The 27,859-nt window shown below is 41.1% G+C and overlaps 1 long non-coding RNA gene across 1 annotated transcript; it reads right to left on the reverse strand.

Moving 5' to 3' along the window:
- Positions 1 to 830: 830 nt before the first annotated feature.
- On the reverse strand, positions 831 to 27,757 carry LOC130360864 (uncharacterized). Its single transcript, XR_008890843.1, has 3 exons — positions 27,477 to 27,757; positions 16,158 to 16,405; positions 831 to 1,063 (listed from the first exon to the last, which is right to left on the reverse strand). It is a non-coding gene; the product is annotated as an uncharacterized LOC130360864 (long non-coding RNA).
- Positions 27,758 to 27,859: the final 102 nt, after the last annotated feature.

Here is a 27,859-nt window from a genome sequence, read left to right on the forward strand (position 1 = left end):
AAAATAGTCCAAAAAATGTAAAAATGTAATGAAAAATGTAAACCGATTTTAAATATTATTCCATATGTTTAATGAAAAGTGAAGTGATGATTGCTTTGAAATAAAAAAAAATATTTCAAAAGTTTTTTTTTTCTTTTTTTTTGCAGTAAAAAAAATCATATGTAAGGTTTTATTTCCCCAATATATTAAAGCAGCATATGCCTTGGTGTTATGGAATGTGGAGGGCGATTCAGTATGCACACAAAGCAAATCTTGATGTTTGATATATTGTTTCAGCTTATGGTAATCTGGGATCAATATTATTATTATTTTTTTTCTTCTTGAAAGTCTGTTTCATCCACAAGGCTAAATCCTTACACACAAAGAAAAGAGACAAACACTGTCAGAATGTATTATTAGAAACAGACTGTAGACTGGTGCCCCCTCTCGTGTTAATTTAAATGTAATGATTAAAGACATCTATTAATAGTTTTGAATACCTATAATAATAGATGATTTTAGCTAAATGACCTAATATGTTAATGATTAGTACAATTAGCATATTATATCAGTAGAGCAGTGGTGGAAAAAGGTGGTGCCACAATCATCAAGATATCCCCACTATGACTGCAACAGCCACTGCGTCTAAATAACAGCGACAGCTGCAGCACCTCAACAGCAGCAACAGCTGCAGGGTCCCCAGTAACAGTTACTGGTCCTAAAAACAGTCACATATTAAAACCAATGTGTTTTGACTGCATCTAAGCAGTCCTAACCATGGCCATGTTTAAGACTTCTAAGTTGAAACAAGTTAGTTTGAGTGTCCACAATGCCAAATGTGATTAGATATATTTTAATGCCGGACAATCAATAAAGAAAGAAACTGATTTTTCCATACTTGCTGGTTCCAAAGTCATACTTGCTGGTTCCAAAGCCACAGACCCTGAGAAATCATTCCGTTATAAGCTCCCAGTAACGCTGTTGCCACGGATTTCCAATAACATTTTCAATGACGTTCCTTCCTTCTCCAAAAAACAAACTACCTTGAAGACATTAAAACTCTGCATTGTGAGTTCCTTGTGATCTATTAAAATAAAAAATAAAAAGTTGCTTTAGACCACATTTTTTATATGTTGTATTGGCCCCTATTATGGCCCATCTTTATAAGTTCAACCGAGAAGCAACATTCAGGCTTTGTCATCCGGTATGGAGCACAGGAGGTGTCCATAGAAGGTATTGCATGCTAACCTTTAATGGGCAACCTGTAAATGGTAATTCTGCCATGTCATTAGACCTGTCAACCAAAAAACAGGGGTGTAAATAAGCACATGGCTAGATGGGGCTAGTCATCAGGATTCCACGTATAAATTGTAATTTTTCAAGTGCTGAGATATAACCATTTTCGTTAACATGAAAATGAGGTTGAAGTGCCCAGGGAGTGCTCCTTAGTGTAGAGCCCAGGTAAGTCTAGCCCATGTCCTCTTAAAGGGGTATTCCGGGATCAAACATTTTATCCCCTATCCAAAGGATAGAGGATAAGATGTCTAACGGCCGTTACGCTCCTCCCATAGACATGAATGGAGGGGGCGTGGCGTGACATCACGAGGGGGCATGGCGTTACTTCACGTTTCCAGTCCCGGAAACCCGGTGGTTTCTGGAACTGGAAACGCAGCCCCGCATACAATGCGGGTGCTGCAGGGAGATTGCAGGTGTTTCCTGCAGCAGGCCCCCCGCAATCAGACATCTTATCCCCTATCCTTGTCTCTTTCGATGTTAACAATAAAAGCTTATATCTCAGCTCTGGCAAGGACTATGGTAATAAAAAAGCTATGACCAGAATCAGGATGGTTAGCCCTATCTAGCCATGGGCTTACTGCCAACCCTGTTTCCTGCTGACAGATTTGCTTATCCAGGATTGATGTTATCTCTCCTCATTGCAGTATGTTCAAGCTGACACTCACTGTGAAGGGTGTGGGCACAGCTCATGAGGCAATGTCATCCCTGTGCCACAATGGTACTGATATAGTGTAAAGGCGCTTCATTTTTATAAATATGGACTGGTCTAATACAAAATGTCTAGAAAAAGGGATATGTTCTTTTATAGCCTCTTTGGCACTAAAGAGGTGCTGAAGGGGTGCTGGACTTCAAATAAAGGACTATATTAGAGCTAATGATGTTATGAAAGCAGACTGTTGTTTCTAGGGCATGAACTTAAAAAGAATTTAATACACTGGTTTTCCAAAGCCCTTTCATTGTAATCATTATTTTTATCACATTTTGCTTGACTAATTCCCGACTTCTTTGATCTTTGAGAGTCCTTCATATGCTTTAAAAGCAATAATTTCAGCACGTATGATCTGCCTTATCTGTCTTATCCTGACTCCTTCTGTCCTTGGTGGAACAATGGCTTTCTTATGTTGTACATGAAAAAATAATAATGGTGATATTCACATTCCAATTAAAAGATCTAATTTCACATTTTAATTAAAACATTAAACACAGTAATGTGTAAGAGTGTGGTTAGTTTTTAATATAGAACATGTCAATCCGTCACAAGACGATGTAATGGCATTTAACATGAGATGTTCTGGGAGGAAAAAAATATTAAAGGAATGTTTCTTGCGAAAATTACTGAAAAGGATGGGGGTGGGGACAACAAAGTATTTCACTATTACATTATGAATAGAAAAAAAAAATCAAAGATGTGTTCAGTTCACATCTGCGACCTTAGACCTTGCAACGCAAATTCTGTCAAATTTTATTAAGATATTTGGACATCCAGCAGTATTTCATCTTCCAATATGCAGGGCTGTATCTACCATGAGGCGAGATGAGTATGTCACCTCATGTGACAGACTGCAGAGACCCTGAGAAGTGGCATATTCCATGGAGTCTTCATAAATTATACTGTCTAAAATATTCTACTACACACCGCTCCCCTCTTCTTAGTTATATTGACCCCATGACATGTAAATGACGGCTGGACGTAAATGTAGAATATGAGGCAGCCAGGACTGGGAATGTCCCTATTATTAGGCAACTGTATGACTATTATATAGAGGTATACTGTACACTCTGCTGGTACTGGTTTACAGTGTAGACTTCCTGCACGCAGACCTCTTACGATTATCACTGGGGGCTGGGGGGAGGGGATAGGAACCGGTTTAGTTCAGGCAACAGAAATGCCAGAATTTAAGTGTAGATTTGTGTGGGATAGATAAAAAATCTCCAATGTGTACATGGTTGAGAAGAAAAATATCTTAAGACATAATTACAGTTCTAGTTTATGCAAAGTTCCAATGGAAAGAAGGGATTGGAGCACTTATCATGTATTTTTTGCTGTGATCTTTATTCCATATCCATGGACATACACAAGACATCCCGGTGCAACAAGCTGAGCAGGAACGCAAGGAGTGTGCACCTGAGCGACGGCTGCTGTTTCACACCAGTGGGCATTTTGACGAAACTCCCACTGGTGTGAAACAACGTCCGTCGCTCAGGTACACACTCCTGCCATTCCTGCTCTGCTTGTTGCATCGGGGTGTCTTGTCACCAGTTGCAATTTCTATAAGCAGAGGTATAACTTGAAGCACTGCAAAACCTTAATAGGGCCTCTCTACCTATCACTAGTGTTGAGCGGCATAGGCCATATTCGAATTTGCGATATTTCGCGAATATATGGACGAATATTTGTCATATATTCGCTAAATTCGCATATTCGGAAAATTTGCGTTTTATTTTCGCATGTGCGAAAATTTGCGTATGTGGAAAATTAGCATATGCGAAAATTTGCACGCCTGTCTCACACAGTAGTATTAGTGCCTTCTTTACACCACACAAGCTGGAAGTAGAGAAGGGTGATCACTGTGATGTGTACTGTAAAAAAAAAACGAATATTCGTAATTACGAATATATAGTGCTATATTCGCGAATATTCGTGAATTCGCGAATATGCGATATTCGCGAATAAAATTTGCATTGTGAATATTCGCGAGCAACACTATCCATCACATATATCTTTTGGCCTTTTTTAGGCTTCAGGGCCTAGAAACCACTGAAAGGTCTAAACAACCAAATTTAACTCCCTTGTCTATATGCCTGCTGGCTCACATTGCATTTCCATCTTCTCCATTAGAACACTCCTACACACTGCTTGAATCAATACCAAGGCTGCGGTAATTGCCTGACTTTACTAACAATTTCTCTCTACAGGCACATGTTCAACATGTTATCCCCGGCTATCATAACTAGTAATTTTACCTATATCTCTATCTAACTTAGTTTTAGTTGCATTCTGTCTCTCATTGAGTATCTTTCTATATACTCCCGCAACTCACAACAGCAGGGAGGAAGTAAAGAGCTACAATAAATCAAGTCTCCTACTGCCATATTGAAATGGAGCAAGCTGTCTCCCAATAAATTAAGCAACAGATTATAATAGAACACTAAATTTATAATTCTAGATTGGAATTAATTTGAATTTTAAGAGTGCATCCGTAGAGGATTTACAGTAGATGTATATTATAATGCTAAACACAGTCTACCCGTGACAAGATTCCTGCCTTGGACAAACAAATAAACATTGGGGGAAATTTATCAAAACCTGTTCAGAGGAAAAGTTGACCAGTTGCTCATAGCAACCAATCAGATCGCTTCTTCCATTTTTCAGAGGCCTTTTAAAAAAACGAAAGAAGCGATCTGATTGGTTGCTATGGGCAACTCAGCAACTTTTCCTCTGGACAGGTTTTGATAAATCTCCCCCTAATATGTGTAATTTAATTAATATATTGTAAATATTTTTAAAGAACAGGTTTTGATAAATCTCCCCCGTTAGTCACCACTGTCTAGAAATTATGAGATTCCTTAAGGCTTTATTTCTTAGTGCTTTGAAGGTGTTTTGATAAAATGGTTCATTGCCTCATTTTTTATTTGTGCAATATTTGGTGTTGTTTAGGCTATTTAATACTTATATGTATATGGCAGTTCATGTTATTTGCTTGTTGGATGATTTAAAATGTATAAAATAAACGTAAGTTTTGAACAATATTGGTGTATCTAAGGCATGTCCAAAGTTTTTTTTTTTTTTTAAATAATAGTAAAAGTTAAAGCTTTTTTTTTTTTGCTTGTCATTTTTATCAGTTTAAAAAAATAAAAAATAAATAAATAACATAAAAGAAAAAAGCAGATAGTAAACACATACAATAGGATATATGCAAAGCATTGCCTAATAAAAAAAAAAAAAAAAAAAAAACAGTAAAAAAAACTGTAACCATTACAATACATTTATCATTCAGTCCCAAAAATTTAATTAAACAGGGAAACACACAGACAATTACACTTTAAGCTTTGATATAAGGCTTACTACATACAAAAAGAGATGAATAAGAGGGCATAAGACAAGCAAAACATGTATTAAAAAAAAAGGAAAAAAGAAGACCTTAACATTTAACAATTATTCATAGTCTCTTTAGCTTCTTTTTGGGGTATAGGAGTATGAGGGATCAGGCTAAGGCTGGGGGGGGGGGGGGGCTACATGGTGATTTTGGCTGCGACAGGGGGTCACATGACCAAAGATCACCGTGGGTGGATTGCACTGCATCATGGCAAAGTTGCACTGCAACTAAAACGTGGCATCGACCGTGACCTGAGATGGATATTTTGCGACTGTTGGGCCCCAATCAAGGCCACTTTACTGACCTTTGGTGTAGCGAAGCATGATCCCTGCTGAGAAACATGGACATCTTTATTGAGGCCAAAATCACTCTGTAGCCCCAGTCCAAAATCTGATCCCCAAAAATGTGAAACAATGTCATATTTTTACGTATAAATTCTAATTCTGTACTGAGCTCCCCAAAAAGACTCTAGGACCCCATCAAGGACCACAGCCCAGGTATAACTGTACCCTCTGAATTAGAGCCATGCCTGTTTTTATAATCCTGCTCCTGCCCGCTCCCAATGAATTTTTGACCGCTCACTCTACATGTGCATTCCACTCCCACCTACTCCCGCAACATGCCTGTCCAATTCTGCCCGCTCACAGCTATTTTCTGGGCTATTAATGTTGGTCATGTGGTTTCTCTGCTAAGCAAATATGCCATTCAAGAGCCTGGGAAAGCTAGGTGAGGCATTCTCACCTAGCATTTCTATGCTCCTGAATGATATATATGCACTTTCAGGTACTATAGATATGCAGTGCAATACATTTTTTATATTGGGCACTATGGATCCCAATGCAGTCCTCTTTTCTGAACATACATGTTATCAACAGAAACTGAACAAGCAGGAAATGCTGGTAATCTGAGCTTTCAAGAATCGTGTAGTTCACTGTGGAAAAGAACAAGTATACCACATTACAAGATAAGTTATGTAGAGCTGCTTTAAGAGCTATTCTGCCCATAGGCATTTTATCCCCTATCCAAAGGATAGAGGATAAGATGTCTGATCACGGGGGTCCCACCACAGGGACCCCCCACAATATCCATGCAGCACCTGGCATTCTGTGCTGGGTGCTGCTCCAGTCTTGGAAACATTGTATTTCCGTGACTGGAGATGTAACATCACGCCACCCCCCTCCCATAGACAAGAATGGAGGGGGTGTGGCATAAGGTCACATCTCCAGGTCTGGAAATCGAATGTTTCCGAGACTGGAGAAGCACCTGGCACAGAATGCAGAGTGCTGCATGGAGATCGTGGGGGGGTCCCAGCGGTTGGATCCCCGCGATCAGACATCTTAGGGGAGAAAATGTCTATGGGTGGAATACCCCTTTAACAATACATAGGTCTTATATGTGACACAGTAGTATTCAAATGTGAATTTGTGCTCAAACCAAAAATGCAAAAATAAACAACTAAAACACATTTTTGTTGTGGTATGGGGTGTGATGCAGAGCAAATGGAATTCCCCTAGGGGCAGATAGCATTAACCCCTTTTATTCGTGCTGCCAGGGCGTGGTTTATTGTCAATACCACCCGAAGCTATACCGCTGGATCCTGGGCTAGGCACCCGGGCAATAATGACTCCGATGCCAAGTTACGGACAACGGTAGCTTTAATGAGTGACAGATGGTACAGTCTATACAGTGTAGCCAGGCCCACGAAGGTGACCAGTGACTTCAGAGACCTTAAGGGCTTGCTGGAACTTGCAGTGGTTTTGGACAAGTTAGTGCAGGCCACTTTGACTTGACAATAGATGACAGTGACTGACTTGACTGGAGACAGACTAAGCTGTGACTTTATCTTACTTGTAGACTTGTAGCTTGTGGCTTCAGACTTGACTTGAGGCCTCGTATGAATCCAGACTCACTCTTAGGCTCGACTACATCTCAGCAAAGACTCAGGAACTAAGAGAGAGAAGAGACTCCTCTCAGGGATTTTATGGGGGAGACTCTGGTGGGGTCCCATTGGTCACCTGGTCACTGATACCTCCTCGGTAACAATCACATGACAACTCACGTGACAACTGGTGATCACATGTTAACCTTTCTTAAAGAGACAACATTCTTATATACACAACATAGAGGATAATATACAATTACAGAAGAACAGTTGCAGGGGGGCCCAGGGGACACTGCAGAGAGGCTGCCTGACAGGGCAGCAAGGGTACAGGGTAAAAACTCCTGTACTGGACTACCACAAAGTCTTTCCTTTTTTTTTTTTTTTAGCTGAACAATTTAATAAATGTTCTAGATATCAGGTCTAAAACTGATATTGGAGGAGATTGCAAAAAGTAGGAAATACTCTCATAAAAAGCAGATACATAAAATATAAAAACACATGCAAGCATAAAAACAAATGAAATAACCCAATGCAGCAAAGCCTGAAACATTACTATTTTAGTTCCTTTCAACTTTTTTTTCCTCTTTCTCATAATGCCGGATTCATGAACGTAGCGGTGTGCCACACTCTGCTGGTTACTTTCAGATGTAGCATGTGGTAACCACTTGTATTCCTCAGTCATTTGTTACACTACAAGACTATATTTCAGTAGTGAGACAACAAATAAAGTTCAGTGCTACACATGTCTTGTACATATGTGTGTCTGTGATGTATGGCATCAACTCACCACTCCTGAATAAAGCCTTTTACTCATTGTTCCTTTCCTTTTTTTCTTACTTCTGTGCCCACAACATTGTGAAAAATACATATAAATACAGATATTAAAATAGAAGTGTACCCATGTTCAAGCTACCATACATGTGTAGTTCTCTTGTGGCTAAGAAAATCCTCTGCTCACTGCACAAATCTGTGTATGGGGTACTGAGAGTTGACCTACTTAACCCCTTAAGGACACATGACGTTCTCATACGTCTCCATTTCCGAGTCCTTAAGGACACATGACGTATGAGAACGTCATGTGTTTTACCGGCCCCCCGCAACCATCTGGAGCGGAGCCGGTCCCCGATGCCTGCTGAAATCGTTCAGCAGGCATCGGGGCATATCGCCCAGGGGGGTCATTATGACCCCCCATGTCGGCGATGGCCGCAGATCGCTGGACAATTCAGTCCAGCGATCTGCGGCGGATTCCGGGTCAATCGGGTCTCCAGTGACCCGGTGACCCGGAATTATTGGCTGATCGGGGCCGTCAGAGACGGCCCCGAACAGCCAGAGCCAGCAGGGGTGAGGTGGCACTGGTGCCACCTCACGATCGCCCTGATTCGTCGGCCGGATTACCGGCCGACCAATCAGGGCGCCTGCTGCGGGTGTCACTCCCGCAACCCGCTCTGCCCCTCTTCCGGAGGACGTGAGCGGGTGCGGGAAGACGACCCCCGGTGCTGGGGACCCCGATCCCCGGCGTCCCTGTTGGGATCGGGGCCCCAGGAGCAGCGGCGGCGGCGGCGGCGACGACGAGGGACTGACCTGTGCGGCGAGGATCGTTGGAGGTGAGTGACAGCCTCCTGCTGTTGCTTAGCAACAGCTCCCAGCATGCAAAAAGGGCATGCTGGGAGCTGTAGTTATGCAACAGCAGGAGGCAGACCACCACAACTCCCAGCATGCCCTTATGGGCATGCTGGGACTTGTAGTTTTGCAACAGCTGGAGGCACATTCTTTCTATGGAAAAGTGTACCTTCAGCTGTTGTGTAACTACAACTCCCAGCTTGCACAATCAGCTAAAGTGCATGCTGGGAGTTGTAGTGGTGCATCTGGTGGTTGCATAACTACAACTCCCAGCATGTCCGTTGGCTGTCGGTGACTGCTGAGAGTTGTAGTTTTGCAACAGCTGAAGGCACACTGAGTTAAGTAGTAAACCAGTGTGTCTCCAGCTGTTGCATAACTACAATCCCCAGCATCCCCAGCCAAAGTAGTATGCCTCCAGCTGTTGCATAACTACAACACCCAGCATGCCCTTCCGCTGTCCGTACATGCTGGGGGTTGTAGCTTTTGCAACAGCTGAAGGCACACTGGTTGCAAAACACTGAGTTTGTTACCAAACTCGGTGTTTCACAACCAGTGTGCCTCCAGCTGTTGCAAAACTACAACTCCCAGCATGCACTGATAGACCGTACATGCTGGGAGTTGTAGTTTTGCAACAGCTGGATGTTCCCCCCCCCAATGTGAACGTACAGGGTACACTCACATGGGCGGAGGATTACAGTTAGTATCCGGCTGCAAGTTTGAGGTACGGCAAAATTTCTGCCGCAGCTCAAACTGCCAGCGAGAAACTACTGTGAACCCCCCGCCCGTGCGACTGTACCCTAAAAACACTATACTACACTAACACACAATAAAATAAAAAGTAAAAAACACTACATATACACATACCCCTACACAGCCCCCCTCCCCTCCCCAATAAAAATGAAAAACGTCTGGTACGCCACTGTTTCCAGAACGGAGCCTCCAGCGGTTGCAAAACTACAACTCCCAGCATGCACTGATAGACCGTACATGCTGGGAGTTGTAGTTTTGCAACAGCTGGATGTTCCCCCCCCCCCCCCCCCCCAATGTGAACGTACAGGGTACACTCACATGGGCGGAGGATTACAGTAAGTATCCGGCTGCAAGTTTGAGCTGCGTCAAATTTTCTGCCGTAGCTCAAACTGCCAGCGAGAAACTACTGTGAACCCCCGCCCGTGCGACTGTACCCTAAAAACACTACACTACACTACCACAAAATAAAATAAAAAGTAAAAAACACTACATATACACATACCCCTATACAACCCCCCTCCCCAATAAAAATGAAAAACGTCTGGTACGCCACTGTTTCCAAAACGGAGCCTCCAGCTGTTGCAAAACAACTACTCCCAGTATTGCCAGATAGCCGTTGACTGTCCAGGCATGCTGGGAGTTTTACAACAGCTGGAGGCACCCTGTTTGGGAATCACTGGCGTAGAATACCCCTATGTCCACCCCTATGCAAGTCCCTAATTTAGGCCTCAAATGCGCATGGCACTCTCACTTTGGAGCCCTGTCGTATTTCAAGGCAACAGTTTAGGGCCACATATGGGGTATCGCCGTACTCGGGAGAAATTGGGCTTCAAATTTTGGGGGGTATTTTCTGCTATTACCCTTTTAAAAAATGTAAAATTTTTGGGAAAACAAGCATTTTAGGTAAAAAAAATATATATTTTTTTACATATGCAAAAGTCGTGAAACACCTGTAGGGTATTAAGGTTCAAATTACCCCTTGTTACGTTCCCCGAGGGGTCTAGTTTCCAAAATAGTATGCCATGTGTTTTTTTTTTGCTGTCCTGGCACCATAGGGGCTTCCTAAATGCGGCATGCCCCCAGAGCAAAATTCGCTTTCAAAAAGCCAAATGTGACTCCTTCTCTTCTGAGACCTGTAGTGCGCCAGCAGAGCACTTTTCACACCCATATGGGGTGTTTTCTGAATCGGGAGAAATTGGGCTTCAAATTTTGGGGGGTATTTTCTGCTATTACCCTTTTTAAAATTGTAAAAATTTTGGGAAACCAAGCATTTTAGGTAAAAAAAATATATATTTTTTTACATATGCAAAAGTCGTGAAACACCTGTAGGGTATTAAGGTTCACATTACCCCTTGTTACGTTCCCCGAGGGGTCTAGTTTCCAAAATGGTATGCCATGTGTTTTTTTTTTGCTGTCCTGGCACCATAGGGGCTTCCTAAATGCGGCATGCCCCCAGAGCAAAATTCACTTTCAAAAAGCCAAATGTGACTCCTTCTCTTCTGAGACCTGTAGTGCGCCAGCAGAGCACTTTTCACACCCATATGGGGTGTTTTCTGAATCGGGAGAAATTGGGCTTCAAATTTTGGGGGGTATTTTCTGCTATTACCCTTTTTAAAATTGTAAAAATTTTGGGAAACCAAGCATTTTAGGTAAAAAAAATATATATTTTTTTACATATGCAAAAGTCGTGAAACACCTGTAGGGTATTAAGGTTCACATTACCCCTTGTTACGTTCCCCGAGGGGTCTAGTTTCCAAAATGGTATGCCATGTGGTTTTTTTTTTGCTGTTCTGGCACCATAGAGGCTTCCTAAATGCGGCATGCCCCCAGAGCAAAATTTGCTTTCAAAAAGCCAAATGTGACTCCTTCTCTTCTGAGACCTGTAGTGCACCAGCAGAGCACTTTTCACCCCCATGCGAGGTGTTTTCTGTATCGGGAGAAATTGGGCTTAAAATTTTGGGGGGTATTTTCTGCTATTACCCTTTTTAAAAATGTAAAATTTTTGGGAAACCAAGCATTTTAGGTAAAAAAAATATATATTTTTTTTACATATGCAAAAGTCGTGAAATACCTGTAGGGTATTAAGGTTCACTTTACCCCTTGTTACGTTCCCTGAGGGGTCTAGTTTCCAAAATGGTATGCCATGTGTGTTTTTTTGCTGTCCTGGCACCATAGGGGCTTCCTAAAGGTGACATGCCCCCCAAAAACCATTTGTCGCTCCTTCCCTTCTGAGCCCTCTACTGCGCCCGCCGAACAATTTACATAGACATATGAGGTATGTGCTTACTCGAGAGAAATTGGGTTTCAAATACAAGTAAAAATGTTTTCCTTGTTATCCCTTGCAAAAATTCAAAAATTGGGTCTACAAGAACATGCGAGTGTAAAAAATGAAGATTTTGAATTTTCTCCTTCACTTTGCTGCTATTCCTGTGAAACACCTAAAGGGTTAATACACTTACTGAATGTTTTTTTGAATACTTTAGGGGGTGTAGTTTTTATAATGGTGTCTTTTATGGGGTATTTCTAATATGAAGACCCTTCAAATCCACTTCAAAACTGAACTGGTCCCTGAAAAATAGTGAGTTTGAAAATTTTGTGAAAAATTTCAAAATTGCTACTGAACTTTGAAGCCCTCTGGTGTCTTCCAAAAGTAAAAACTCATAAATTTTATGATGCAAACATAAAGTAGACATATTGTATATGTGAACCCCAAAAAAATATATTTTGAATATCCATTTTCCTTACAAGCAGAGAGCTTCAAAGTTAGAAAAATGCAAAATTTTCATTTTTTTCATCAAATTTTGGGATTTTTCACCAAGAAAGGATGCAAGTTACCATAAAATTTTACCACTAAGTTAAAGTAGAATATGTCACGAAAAAACAATCTCGGAATCAGAATGATAACTAAAAGCATTCCAGAGTTATTAATGTTTAAAGTGACAGTGGTCAGAATTGCAAAAAACCCTCCGGTCCTTAAGGTATAAAATGGCCTTGTCCTTAAGGGGTTAAAGGGGTACTCCCGTGGAAAACTTTATTTTTTATATTTTTTTTTAATCAACTGGTGTCAGAAAGTTAAACAGATTTGTAAATCACTTCTATTAAAAAATCTTAATCCTTCCAGTACTTTTTAGGGGCTGTATACTAAAGATAAATCCAAAAAAGAAATGTATTTCCTCTGATGTCATGACCACAGTGCTCTCTGCTGACCTCTGCTGTCCATTTTAAGAACTGTGGATTTCTCTTTAGTATACAGCCCCTAAAAAGTACTGGAAGGATTAAGATTTTTTAATAGTAGTGATTTACAAATCTGTTTAACTTTCTGGCACCAGTAGATTAAAAAAAAAAAAAGTTTTCCACGGGAGTACCCCTAGAAAGGGGTTATCCATCATAAGGTGACTTTAGTAATTAAGTGTAATACAATTATAGACATGCTTACCAAGGATCTGTGCCTGTGTTGGTGGTAAATGGCCGTGTCCTGTGTCCCCTATTATAGTATTTGCTTGTCTTTGGGAACTGGCTACCAGTTTCTGTGGCCTCCCTCAGACTACAATCCACAGGTTCCTTTGTTTCAAGGGAGGGAGGTGACTTATTTCCCTCCCACACATCGGTCACCCCACCCATTGCAGCACAGCCACACCCCATTGATCGCATGACTATCCTAACATCACCTGACACACAAGCTGTGGATCTGTGTCATGATGAATGCAAGCACATGTGCGCCGGTAACGTCATCAGGGGGCTGACTTCACACACCACAGCCGAAGCAGTGAAGCACCCTTTTAGCACCTGACTTGTGACATATTATCTCGGGCCGCACAGCAAGCTGGGAAAGGTCTGAGATAACACTCATTTTGTAGGTTTCAGAAAATGTACTTCCGTGAAAGACAAAGAAATTCAATACCAGCCACCAAACACAGGTAAGGGAAGTATCTAGACTAACTTTGCTGCCTCAAAGAACCAAAAATCCCGGAATACCCCTTTAATTTTTTTGTCTATGACATTGCTATACATTGAGGTGTTACTTGGATGTATGGGTTAAAAGTTTGCATAATGCTGTGTAACAATGAGTGATTCATTGGTCACATGATGCTCCTCCACAGCTAGGTTCTATAGAGAAGTTTCAAGAAGACTGTGGAAAGAGACTCTGGAACAGTGTTTCCCAACCAGCGTGCCTCCAGCTCTTGCAAAACTTCAACTCCTAACATGTCTGAACACACTTCATGATTTATCAGCATGCAAATAGTCATAGGCAACCACATCCTATTGTCAACATCATAGATTGCCAGGTATGCTGAAAGGGGTACCCCAGAGGAAACAAAAATTAAAATCAACTGCTGCCAGAATGTAATACAGATTTGTAAATTAGTTCTATTGTACATAAAAATATGAATCCTTCCAGTACTTATCAGCTGCTGTATACTACAGAGGAAGTTGTGTAGCTTTCCAGTCTGAACACAGTGCTCTCTGATGCCACCTCTGTCCATGTCAGGAACTGTCCACAGGAAGAGCAAATCCCCATAGGGAACCTCTCCTGCTCATGACAGTTCCTAACATAGACGGAGGTGGCAGCAGAGAGCACTGTGGTTAGACTGGGAAGAACTACACAACTTCCTCTGTAGTATACAGCAGCTGATGAGTACTGGAAGTGTTAAGATTTTTATATAGAAGTAATTTACAAATTTGTTTAACTTTTTGGCACTATTTGATTTGAGAGAGAGAGAGAGAGAGAGAGATAGAGAGAGAATAAGGTAGAGAATAAGAATGTTTAAAGACATAAACATTTAAAAAAAATTAAAAAAGATGCAAATGAAAAGTGAAACTCTCTTTGCAGACCTTCTTTTAGACATTAATTTGCCTTAAAATTTTAACTAAAGCTAATAGAGCCAAACACACAGACAAACAAGCTCCTCAGAAGCAGGGTAGATGTGATCTGAAAGCGGTGATAGAAGATTATCTGGGTGCAGGAACTGATAAGGAAAATGATAAATTTGGAGCAGCACCGCCAAATAAAATGCATCTAGACAAAGAACAAAAATGATCTAGCCAAGACCATTATTGACAAATAACCCCCAGTGTCTTCTAATAAAGGTTGGTACATTTGACACATCAAGGCTATTTCACACCCCCTTCCCATGATGTACCCATCCATTATGCCAATCATATACATAACGTAACATGTTGGATTAGTTTGTTTAAACAACTTGAAGTCATTTGCACCAAGAACAAAAGCTTGTTGATGAGGCCGCCATGGAAGAATATGAAGGTATATGGTGCAGTCATATCTTTTAGAAACAAAACCAAAATCATTTTAAGCCTGAATATAAATGTGTATTATCTGTCAAAGGGGGAGTCTGAAAGACATATGTATCACATACAGCGGATGTAACTAGAAACATGTTGTACAAGCTCCATAAGGCTTATAGCCTTTGATATCCAACATTTCATTTTAAAATTAAAGGGGTACTCCACGCCTAAACATCTTATATGATGTCTGATCGCGGGGGTTCGGCCGCTGGGGACCCACGTGATCTCAGCTTCAGCACCCCAGACATCCGGTGCACGGAGCAAACTTCGCTCCGTGCCAGATGAATGGTGATGCGGGGCAAAGACTTGTGATGTCATGGCCATGCCAAGCTCGTGACATTGCAGCCACGCCCCATCAATCCAAGTCTATTGGAGGGGGCATGACGTGAATAGCGGGGCATTGCCATGGCTTCACGAGCCTCCGGTGCTGCACCAGACAAAACGAACAGCGGGTGCAGCAGAGAGATTGCAGGGGTCCCCAGCGGTGGGACCCCCACAATTAGACATATAAGATGTCTAGGGGCGGAGTACCCCCTTAAAGGCCCCTGGGAACCCCCGCAATCTGTCATTGTGCACACACCTTTGTGAGCTTTCCGCAGCGCTGGAGGCTCCAAATGTGTAGCGTGACGACCATGGGGCCGGAGTATCGTGACATCATGACTCCACCCCTGCCCCCTCAATGCAAGTCTATGGGAGGGGGCGTGATGGTGCTGCGGAGAGCACAAAGGTGGGTGCCCAATGACAGATTGTGGGGGTCCCCAGCAGCGGGACCCCCGCGATCAGACATATCTTCCCCTATCCTTTGAATAGGGCATAAGATGTATTAGGGACGGAGATCCCCTTTAAGTATAGACTTGAGTCCAACACCAGACTAGAGATCCACAGCCACAAAAAAAAGTTTTGAAAAATGTAGTTTTTTCCTAGCAAGATGTTTTCAATCAATCAATGACCAACGTGCAACACAAACATCAATCACTCGACTTAATTTATCGATGTAAAATTACATTTTTTCTTATGTTTAATATTATAACCAGTTTTCTTTAGATCATATTTCCATGACATTTTTTTCTCCCCTCTTATGTAAACTGTAAGAAAATCTTAACAATTCAGTGCAGCCTTCTGGTGCACATCGTCAAAAAGAAAAAGAAAAACTCCACCAATGACATGTATAACGATGAAAAATAAACAAGTTCAATTACGCCATAATATCTGTAACAAAAATTCCTAACCTGCTCCGAGCGGGGGACCTGGATAACATCAGGATCTGGTACCTCACAGAGGCACACCTTGCACAGCGGCAGAGTCATTTATCAAAGTCTTCTTAAGACTGAGTGATGTAACACGGATGGAAAACCAGTCGCAGATCCGTAATGAAAGCCCTCTGTTCTGCTGCAGGAATCTGTGTACATCCACCGTTGTTTATTATGCTGAGTTTGTCGCCAGGAAAATGTTATATTTCTTCAATTCTTCTCTCTGGCTAATCGGCAAGGGAGAATGTTTACTTAATTGAATCTTGACGAACGTTTAACGGTTATTCATGAAATCACATAACGTCCTGGGTTGCTCTGTGCAATATATATATATATATATATATATATATATATATATATTTCTCATTTGCAACAATAATTTTAAAATTGCTTCCTCTTACAAAAAATGAAATTCCATGACATTTTAGATATTGTATAAAACTACCGCTTGATTTGTATGCCAGTTCTTTACTGTCTGAAACTCAGCACTCGCACACCAACTGCATTCGGAAAGTCTGGCATAAATCAGAATGGCGAGTTACATAAATGCTTTGTAGACATATAGAAGCATCTACGCAAGTTATAATAGCCCAGAATTTCTACCAGACACCAGAAGCCAGAGAAGAAATTGCTTTGTTTACCATATAAGAAATCATGAATGCAAAATACTAGGAACGTTGGAATGTGGTCTAAAAGAAACAATTTTTGGGGAGGGTAAAAATGTAATTTTTTTCCTGTACAACCTTTGAGATGTCTTTCAAAATTTGAAAAAATTGTTACACTTAACATTGAGAGTCAATATACAGTACATATATGAGCTATAAGAATATTTTAAACCCACCAAAGAAAAATCTGGTGTAGACTGGGGTGGTCCACAGGATATTCAACAAACACTTCAAATGTGAAGGCCCTATTACGGGGACCCTCACTTATGAGGAGAACAGTATCTGATTTCACTGATTCCTGAACACTCAATTCTCCCTATGCTACAGTGAAGACAAGGCCATGGCTCCTTACAAGAGTTGAGCAAGCCAAGCCTCCTGAACCTGAATTTAATCTGAACTTCTTGGGGGTTAGCAGCGCAACATTGCAAGGTTCAGCTCACGGGAACCTGGCAATGCCGGGGCTGAGCTGTACTCGCAGCTGACAGCCAAAAGTACAGCTCAGCCCAGCGATGAAAGAGTTGATTAGCACTGCTGAGCAACACTAGTTAACTCCTTGGGGAAGGAGGGGGTGTGTACATTATACAGCCATCTAAATGGCTGAATAATGTGTACAGTGAAGAGAGAGCTACTTACCATCCAGTTGCTGGTCCAGTCCTCTCACTTTCGGAAAGCTCACTCAACTCTACTCCTTTCCTTTAAGTTTGTGGGAGTTTCGGAAAAAGCCAAACTCTGCTTGCTTAGCTCTTTCCATAACTTCTGTTGAGTTTAATAGAGAGGGCCTAATGTAAGTGCTGGAACTATTTTACTGGAGAGAGGCCACTCAACATTTATTATAGTTATAATAGGGTTGAGCCATCAATCTAGGCCATATTTTTACTGTGATGGATTCTCAATTAATTCCATTTTCTCTAATGTACAACGGTCAACCATATAATGATTGGTGAATTTGATAACACCGATTATCTTGTGACAACGGAACCTGCCAAGGGTTGGGATATTTTAGACAAGTGAACAGTCAGTTCTTGAAGTTGATGTGTTTGAAAGAAGAAAAATTGGCAAATGTAAGGATGTAAGGGACTTTGACAAGGGTTGAACTCTGATGGCTAGATGGTCAAAGCATTTCCAAAATGGCAGGTTTTGTGGGGTTTTATCAGTATGCATTGGGTAGTACCTACCAAATCTGGTCAAAGAAAGGTCAACCGGCAATCAACAACATTGTCATGGGCGCCTATGATTTAAAGAAGAACATGTGAAGTCTTGCTCAACTGGTCAGATGCCATAGAAAAGCTACGGTAGCACAAGTTGTGGCTGCATAGCCACAGAACAGTCAGCGTAATCCTGCTGACCCCTGTCCACTAAAAGCACAATGAGTAAGTGAGCATGAGATCTGGACTATGGAACAATGGAAGAAGATGTCCAGTTCTAATGAATTATCTTTGCTTTTATATCATGTGAACAGCAACAGGATTTAAAATGGAAAGAAGACCACCATCCAATGCAGTGTGATGCTTTGCTTAAATTCTACTAAGGAACCTTGGGTCCTGGCATCATGTGGATGTTACTGTGACTTGTACCATCTACATAAATATTGTATAGACCTGGTGCCCTTCATGGCAGTGGGATTCTCTAATAGTAATGACCTCTGTCAGCAGGATAATGCCCTGGACACATTGCAACAATTGTTTAGTAATGGTTTGGGAAACATGACAAAGAGATCAAAGTGTTGACTTGACCTTCAAATTCTCCAGATCTTAATCTGTTGAGCATCTGTGGGATATGCTGAAAAAGACAAGTCAGATTCATGGAGGCCGCATCTCACAACTTACAGGACTCATAGGATCTGATGCTATTGACCAGATATTAGATGACACTTTCAGGAGTCTTGTGGAGTCCAGGACTTGAGTGCTGTTTTGGTGGCATGGGACCTTGACAATATTAGGCAAATGGCTTTAAAGGGGTGTTCCAAGATTTTTTTTTTTATTGGACTTTGCTACAGGGGCTGTAAAGTTAGTGTAGTTTATAATAGAGTGTCTGTACCCGTGTTTCATGGTGGTCTCACAATTCTTATGTGATCTTTGCCCCAATGTTTATTTTTAACAGCATACAAATTGAGTCATCTAAGGTTTTCCCAGGCTTTAGTGCGGCCCAAGACATTACATCACTAGCCAGGTGTTTAAAGGGAGCCTGTCTGTTTCAATGGGTGGAGCGACCGCCGGGTAGAGGGGAGATCATTCTCCACAGGACTGAAGTGAATTGTCCCAGGTGTGTTGCAATGAGTGTGGTGTCTGATGTGTGGGAGAGAAAAAAATGACATTATTCTTACAACTAAGGGATACTGGGACTTGTAGTTGGAGGGAGGGAACTCCAACAGCATTATGGTGGACTAAAAACACAGCCATTTATCCCCAAGACAAGCACGGATCCTTTCTAAGCATGTCCATTACTCTCTGGCAGGTACATACTAAAATCACCTTATGATGGATAATATTATGCCTGAACGGTCTATTTTTTGATAAGGCCACTCCTCAAATACCATTTCTCACCGCAGCCTTAGGTACTCATGTCATATGGGTTCCATTGTATATTTATAACTGATTCTAATGAATAATTTCTCCTAGTGTGGATAAAACAGGTTACTTCCATGCAGCCTATATGATTAATAGAAAAGATCGCAAAGATTTGCACAGGACTGTTAGAGAAGAATGGGCCAGTAAATTGCTGGAAGCCTCCAGGTTTACACCATCTGTCAGATATAAATTATTCACTGCACATAGTGCTTAAGGTCATACTCGCTGGCCAGAGCAATGGATGTGATAGTGCTTCAGATCTTTAATGTGTGCCCACCCAAGGGGAGAGTGTATGGGGGAGAGAACTACAATTCCCAAACTGACAAAATGCTGTAAAGATATGAGCGGCTTTTATGTCCCCGTTATATGACATTAAGATAAAATTCATCTCATCAATCAGTTTTATTATCTCAGACATTACTTTGGGCCTTCTTTTTGTTCTCCTACTGACTTTTTTCTACCTTGAACTTTTTCTCCCTGCTGAATCTCAGGACTGATGAAGTTTATAGGCTCGGCTATTCATCATAGTGACTCCCTTTATATGTGACCTGGAATAATCCCTTCATTTCCAAGACATACACTTTTGCTTTTGAACTATCGACATCTCCTGAAAACTAACTACCCAGAGAATAAAGAAAAAACATTTCATAAAAGTTCTGGTTTATAAATACAGTAAAGTTCATGTCACCATATTCAGATTTTGTTTTACTACAGTCATGTCTCTATCTATCTATCTATCTATGTATCTATTTATCTCTCTCTCTCATATCTATCTATCTATCTATCTATCTATCTCATATCTATCTATCTATCTATCTATCTCATATCTATCTATCTCTCTCTCTCATATCTATCTATCTATCTATCTCATATCTATCTATCTATCTATCTATCTATCTATTTATTTATCTCAAACAAAAGGAGAGCAGCACTCCAAAAATATCCAACACAGCTGTGGGTGCAAGTGGTCTAAGGGGCCTCGGTCCTAGGTCCAATAATTTAGTATTCAATAAAGGCGACTGCCGCACACCGAAGTAACAAGCAAAAGTGTAGCTTTAATCTAGCAATACAAAGGTACAACGTTTCTGTGGTTTCACACCCCCATTATCTCTCTATCATCTATCTATCTATCTCAAATCTATCTATCTATCTCATATCTATCTATCTAATATCTATCTCATATCTATCTATCTCATATCTATCTCATATCTATCTCCTATCTATCTATCTCATATCTATCTAATATCTATCTCTCTATCTAATATCTATCTATCTATCTCATATCTATCTATCTATCTATCTATCTATCTATCTCATATCTATCTATCTATCTATCTATCTATCTATCTATCTATCTATCATCTATCTATCTATTTATCTCATATCTATCTGTCATCTATCTATCTATCTATCTCACATCTATCTATCTCATATATATCCATCTATCTTATAGCTATCTATCTATCTCATATCTATCTATCTAATATCTATCTATCTATCTCATTTTTATCTATCTATCTATCTATCTATCTATCTCATATCTATCTATCTAATATCTATCTATCTCATATCTATCTATCTATCTATCTCATATCTACCTAATATCTATCTATCTATCTCTCTATCTATCTATCTAATATCTATCTATCTATCTAATATCTATCTCATATCTATCTATCTATCTCATATCTATCTATCTAATATCTATCGATCTATCTCATATCTATCTATCTATCAATCATCTATCTATCTATCTATCTATTTATCTCATATCTATCTATCATCTATCTATCTATTTATCTCATATCTATCTATCTATCTCACATCTATCTATCTCATATCTATCCATCTATCTTATAGCTATCTATCTATCTATCTATCTATCTCATATCTATCTATCTATCTCATATCTATCTATGTACAGCATACAGATACACGACAGCACTCCAAATTAGTGATCAGAAGTAGTGGCTTTACTGAATCACCAAAAAATGTTACAAGCTTGCAACATTTTTTGGTGATTCAATAAAGCCACTACTTCTGATAACTATTTCGGAGTGCTGCTGTGTATCTGTATGCTGTATCAAGAGGGGCCTTTGACCAAAGCCTGACCACAGCGTGCACCCACTTCCTGACTACTGTACTTTGTGTGCTGCTCCACCTGCTTGCTATCTATCTATCTATCTATCTATCTATCTATTTATCTTTCCAGACAAAGAATAAGTCCGCCAGTACTTTAGTTGATACCAAACTATTATATGGACCTGGCCTACAGGTGCACGCTACTAGGCTAGATATACAGCAACAGAAGGATGCAGCAGCACACTGCCAGCACAAAGATATAGGTGAAACATGAACATGCAGATAAAACATGGAGAGCTATACAGCTATGGTGTAATAGATGCAAATGTGAAACTATGAAATAGTGAGGCACTTAGCTCGCAAATTTGTCTCCGCCGGCGGTCAAATAGCTTGGACCGTCCCACCGCGATAAGGTGGCCTCATTGGGACGGACCCTACACTGTGAATATGCCTCTGTGTGAACAGTTCAGTAAGCATGGCAGGATCTGGAACATCCAAGACACCTTATATACACACCTGATAGAGGTGGGTGGGGTGCAGGGCCAACATGGAGGTAGCCACTCCCCGTATGTGCAATACAGACAAAGATATCTATCCATCTCTTTATCAATCTATGTATACACTACCTGCTCTATCTATCTACAGTATCTATCTATCTATATATCTATCTAGACAAAGAATAAGTCAGCCAGCACTTTAGTTGATACCAAACTATTACATGGACCTGGCCTACAGGTGCACGCTACTAGGCTAGATATACAGCAACAGAAGAATGCAGCAGCACACTGCCAGCACAAGGATATAGGTGCAACATGAATATGCAGTTAAAACATGGAGAGCTATACAGCTATGGTGTAATAGATGCAAATGTGAAACTATGAAATAGTGAGGCACTTAGCTCGCAAATTTGTCTCCGCCGGCGGTCAAATAGCTTGAACCGTCCCACCGCGATAAGGTAGCCTCCTGGGACGGACCCTACTCTGTGAATATGCCTCTGTGTGAACAGTTCAGTAAGCATGGCAGGATCTGGAACATCCAAGACACCTTATATACACACCTGATAGAGGTGGGTGGGGTGCAAGGCCAACATGGAGGTAGCCACTCCCCCGTGTGTGCAATACAGACAAAGAATAAGTCAGCCAGCACTTTAGTTGATACCAAACTATTACATGGACCTGGCCTACAGGTGCACGCTACTAGGCTAGATATACAGCAACAGAAGAATGCAGCAGCACACTGCCAGCACAAGGATATAGGTGCAACATGAATATGCAGTTAAAACATGGAGAGCTATACAGCTATGGTGTAATAGATGCAAATGTGAAACTATGAAATAGTGAGGCACTTAGCTCGCAAATTTGTCTCCGCCGGCGGTCAAATAGCTTGGACCGTCCCACCGCGATAAGGTTGGATGTTCCAGATCCTGCCATGCTTACTGAACTGTTCACACAGAGGCATATTCACAGTGTAGGGTCCATCCCAGGAGTCTACCTTATCGCGGTGGGACGGTCCAAGCTATTTGACCGCCGGTGGAGACAAATTTGCGAGCTAAGTGCCTCACTATTTCATAGTTTCACATTTGCATCTATTACACCATAGCTGTATAGCTCTCCATGTTTTAACTGCATATTCATGTTGCACCTATATCCTTGTGCTGGCAGTGTGCTGCTGCATTCTTCTGTTGCTGTATATCTAGCCTAGTAGCGTGCACCTGTAGGCCAGGTCCATATAATAGTTTGGTATCAACTAAAGTGCTGGCTGACTTATTCTTTGTCTGTATTGCACACACGGGGGAGTGGCTACCTCCATGTTGGCCTTGCACCCCACCCACCTCTATCAGGTGTGTATATAAGGTGTCTTGGATGTTCCAGATCCTGCCATGCTTACTGATCTGTTCACACAGAGGCATATTCACAGTGTAGGGTTCGTCCCAGGAGGCTACCTTATCGCGGTGGGACGGTCCAAGCTATTTGACCGCCGGCGGAGACAAATTTGCGAGCTAAGTGCCTCACTATTTCATAGTTTCACATTTGCATCTATTACACCATAGCTGTATAGCTCTCCATGTTTTAACTGCATATTCATGTTGCACCTATATCCTTGTGCTGGCAGTGTGCTGCTGCATTCTTCTGTTGCTGTATATATCTATCTATCTATCTATCTCATATCTATCTCATATCAATCTCATATCAATCTCTTTTAAAACCCTTTTCTGTTATTTTTTTCACATTTTGTTCTGTTGCTCCTTGTGCTAAGAAAAAATAAATAAAGTTTTCCCTTCATTCTGTACTCAATACCCCATAATGACAAAGTGAAAACAGAACTTTAATTTTTTTTAACAGATTTATCAAAAAAGAAAATTTCACATTGTCGCCAGACCCTTTAAGACTTGAAATTTAACTCTGGGGGCTCCCATTTCTCTTGATTATGTCTGAGATGTTTCTTCACCTTGCTTGGAGTCACCTCAGGTGAATTCAGGGGATTGGACATGGCTTGGAAAGACACAGCCCTGTCTATGTAAGGTCTCATATCAGAGCTAAAACCAAGCCATGAGCTGGAAAGAACTGTCTATAGAGCTCATAGACAGGATTGTGTGGAGGTACAGATCTGGACAAGAGTACAAAAGATTTCTGCTGCTATGAAAATTTTAAAGACCACAGTGGCCTCTATTATTCTTGAATACACATAGAACAAGTTTGGAACAACCAGGACTCTTCCTAGAGCTGGCTGCTCCACCAAACTAACTAATCTTGGGAGAAAGGCCTTAGTAGGAGAAGTGACCAAGAACCCAATGGTAACTCTGGCTGAGCTCCAAAGATCCTGTGTGCAAATGGGTGAAACTTCCAGAAGGTCAACTTTTACTGCAACCTCCACCAATCTGGGCTTTATGGCAGAGTGTCCAGAAAGTAGCCTCTCCTTAATAAAAGAAAAATACAAGATATCTGAAGGTTGCAAAATAAAAAATAAAAAAGCACTGCCCATCGCCTGCCCAATACTATCCCTACAGTAAAGCATGGTGGGGGCAGCAGAGACTGGTCAGGGTTGTCGGAAAGCTAAATAGAGCACAGAGATAATCCTAATGAAAACCTGATCCAGAGTGCTCTGGACCTCAGACTTGAAAGGTTCTACACTCCAACAAGACAATGATCCTAAGCACACAGCCAAAACAACACAGGAGCGGCCTAAGGACAACTCTTTGAATGTCCTTTAGTGGCCCAGCCAGAGCCCTGACTTGAACCCAATGGAACATCTCTGAAAGTGGCTTCCACCGACAGTCCTCAACCAACTAGGAACGGCCTAGAGACAACTCTGTGAAGGTCCAAGCTGAGCCCTCACTTGAACCCAATGGAACATTTCTAGAGAGACCTGAAAATGGCTTCCACCGACAGTCCTTAACCAACCTGACAGAGCTTGAGAGGATCTGCAGAGAAGAATGGCAGATAATCCCAAAATCCTGGTGTGTAAGCCTTGTGGCCTCACCCCCAAGAAGACTGGAGGTTGTGATCACTGCCAAAGGGGCTGCAACTGAGTCCTGGGTAAAGGGTCTGAATATTTATGTCACTGCAAGATTTAAGTTTTTCCTTTTTGATAAATTAAATTCGCGAATACGAATATTCTCTTTTTTCCGCATATTCTCATATTCCTTCTTTTCACTTGTGGGCCAATTAGAATGATGCAAATACACTTGTCAGAGGTTATCAACAACATCCCTATCAACCAATAGTAAAGTTGCCCACCCCCTCATTGTTTTCTTCCTCGAATACGCGAATATGTGAATATAACGAATACGCGAAATTCGCAAATATAAGATGAATATTCATCTATATATTCGCAAAATATTCGAATATAGGCAATGCCGCTCATCACTATAAATTAACAGAGATTTCTAACATTCTGTTTTCATTTTGTCATTATGGGGTATTGAGGGCAGAAAAAGGTTGCCACTTTTCTTGCAAAAAATAAATAAAAAATACCGGCCATGCTAATGTGCATAGCTAATTATAACATCACAGGAAACACATATGGGGGTGGAGGGGGGGGGGATTTTGGCCTATTCTGACCCCTATAACTTTTTATTCTATTTCTTCTTATACAGGCCTGCATTAGGGCATATTTTTTGTGCCCCAATCTGTAGTTTTTAACAGTACCATTTTTATTTTGATGTGACTTTTTGATCGCTTTTTTTTTTTTTTTTTTTTATTAAATTCAGGAATTGCCGTTAGTTACCAACTACAACTCCCAGCATGCCCTGATACAGCCTGTGGCTCAGCAGCTGCCCCAAAAGAAAACTACAACTCCCAGCATGATGGACTATTTAGTAATATGTAGTATAGGTCAGTGTTTCCCAACCAGGGGTGCCTCCAGCTGTTGCTAAACTACCTCCAGCATGTTGTAGGAGTTGTAGTTTTGCAACAGTTGGAGGCGCTCTGGTTGGGAAAATCTGGTTTAGGTTTTGGTGCAACATTCCAGGAGTTTGAGGATTGGTTGGATAAATACCGGTATGCATTGCCGGTATTTTTAATATGAAAATACCATCAGGGTGGCTAAAAAACCATCCGTGCCGGAAAAATACCAGCCAGGTGTCAACGATAGGGCACAATGATGGGGTACATAAAATGTGAAAAAATTTACATAACAAAATGTGAAAAAAGTGTGAGAAAAAGGGTCTGAAGACCAAGTTTCCCCTTGTTTTTTTTTTCTGGCAGTTTTTGAAAAACTGCAACTGCATTTTTTGAGCCAAAGCCAGAAATGTATTCAAAAGGAACAGGACATATAAAGGAAGAACTTACACTTCTCCTCCCTTATGGATCCACTTCTGACTTTGGCTCAAAAACTGCAGTGGCAGATATCCAAAAACTGCCAGAAAAAAAAACAAGTGGAAACTTAGCCTAAGGCTAGGTTCAGACTACGGAATCTCCGGGCAAAAAATTTCCGCCCGGAGATTCCGAGTGCGGCCAGCGCTGACTGAATCAGTCGGCGCTAGGACCGCGAGGACACTGCAGTCTCCAATAGACTGCAATGTATTCCGTGAGTAATTCCACCTGAAGAATGAGCAACGCCATTCTTCAGGCGGAAATTTCCAAGCGGATTTTCCGATCACAAATTCCGCTTCACAAATTCCGAAGTGTGAATTTGTGAACGAAAAAATACTACACTATACATTTTAGTGAGCGGAATTTCTGCTTTTAATTTCAATTTCAAAGCAGAATTACAGGTGGAAATTCCGTGGTCTGAACCTAGCCTTAGGGTATGTTCACACTGAGGAATTGGGGCGGAAATCACGCTGAAGATTTCTGCCCCAAAATACAGTTTTTTTTCTGCTCAGAATTAGCAGCGATTTTGCACGGAATTCGCGAAATTCCACGCGGAAATGCAGGTTTCATGCGGAGGAGGAGAAGAGAAGGAGTATCAAGTATTTCTATTCAAAAATACTCGCAGTATTGCGCAGATTCCGCGTGGAAATGCTTCTGACTGTAAAAAAATAACATTGATCTCTATGGGAGAATGACGCTGATTCCGCCTGAAAGAAAGAACATACTTCCTCTTCAGAATTCTGCTTGAGGAAATTCCTCAGTGTGAACTGAGGGGCAGAAATTCTGTACAACTCTATGAGGATTTCACTGCTGAATGATTTGGAGAGGAAAAAGCGAGCAGAATTACTCGTGGAAATTCCTCTCCAATTCCTCAGTGTGAACATACCCTTATAGTAGAAAACAGCCCTGATAATAGGACAGACTAGAGAAATGGACAGTTACGATTAAACATATAGGGGAAGATTTATCAAAACCTGTCCTGAGGAAAAGCTGCTGAGTTGCCCATGGCAACCAATCAGATCGCTTCTTTCACTTTTGAAAAGGCCTCTGAAAAATGAAAGCAGCGATCTGATTGGTTGCTATGGGCAACGCTCTCATATTCTTCTCATCCCTCCCTATTTCCTTCCATAGATGCCAGATAATATGTAAACTGTAAACAGCAAAACTTACAAGAACCAAATGTCTGTGGTCACCAGGAGGCTCTTGTGCATCTCCGATGCTATTAACGTTTTATTAGACTTGTTTTATTTGACGTTTATCTGGCTCAGTACGAAGCAACATAATGTGATAAGTATGTGATACTCCCATAAATGCCATTCAGCGTGCGGGAAGAAAGGAAGCCCATTGTGGATTGTAGATTCTGAAGGCTGTTCTATTCATTTAGGGCAAATTTACTTTTGGCAGATTTGTTGCAGAGCTTTCTGCGATTGTCTAATTCATCTGAATGGCAATTGCAGATATCATGATGACATCATCACCTACCAGATCCGTCCTACTAGCTCTGTGTTCACATCTTGCGTTTTTTGCAGCTTTTTTCTGTTCCCCAAATCCTG

This window comes from Hyla sarda, chromosome 3 (assembly GCF_029499605.1).
Source record: "Hyla sarda isolate aHylSar1 chromosome 3, aHylSar1.hap1, whole genome shotgun sequence".
NCBI lineage: Eukaryota > Metazoa > Chordata > Amphibia > Anura > Hylidae > Hyla > Hyla sarda.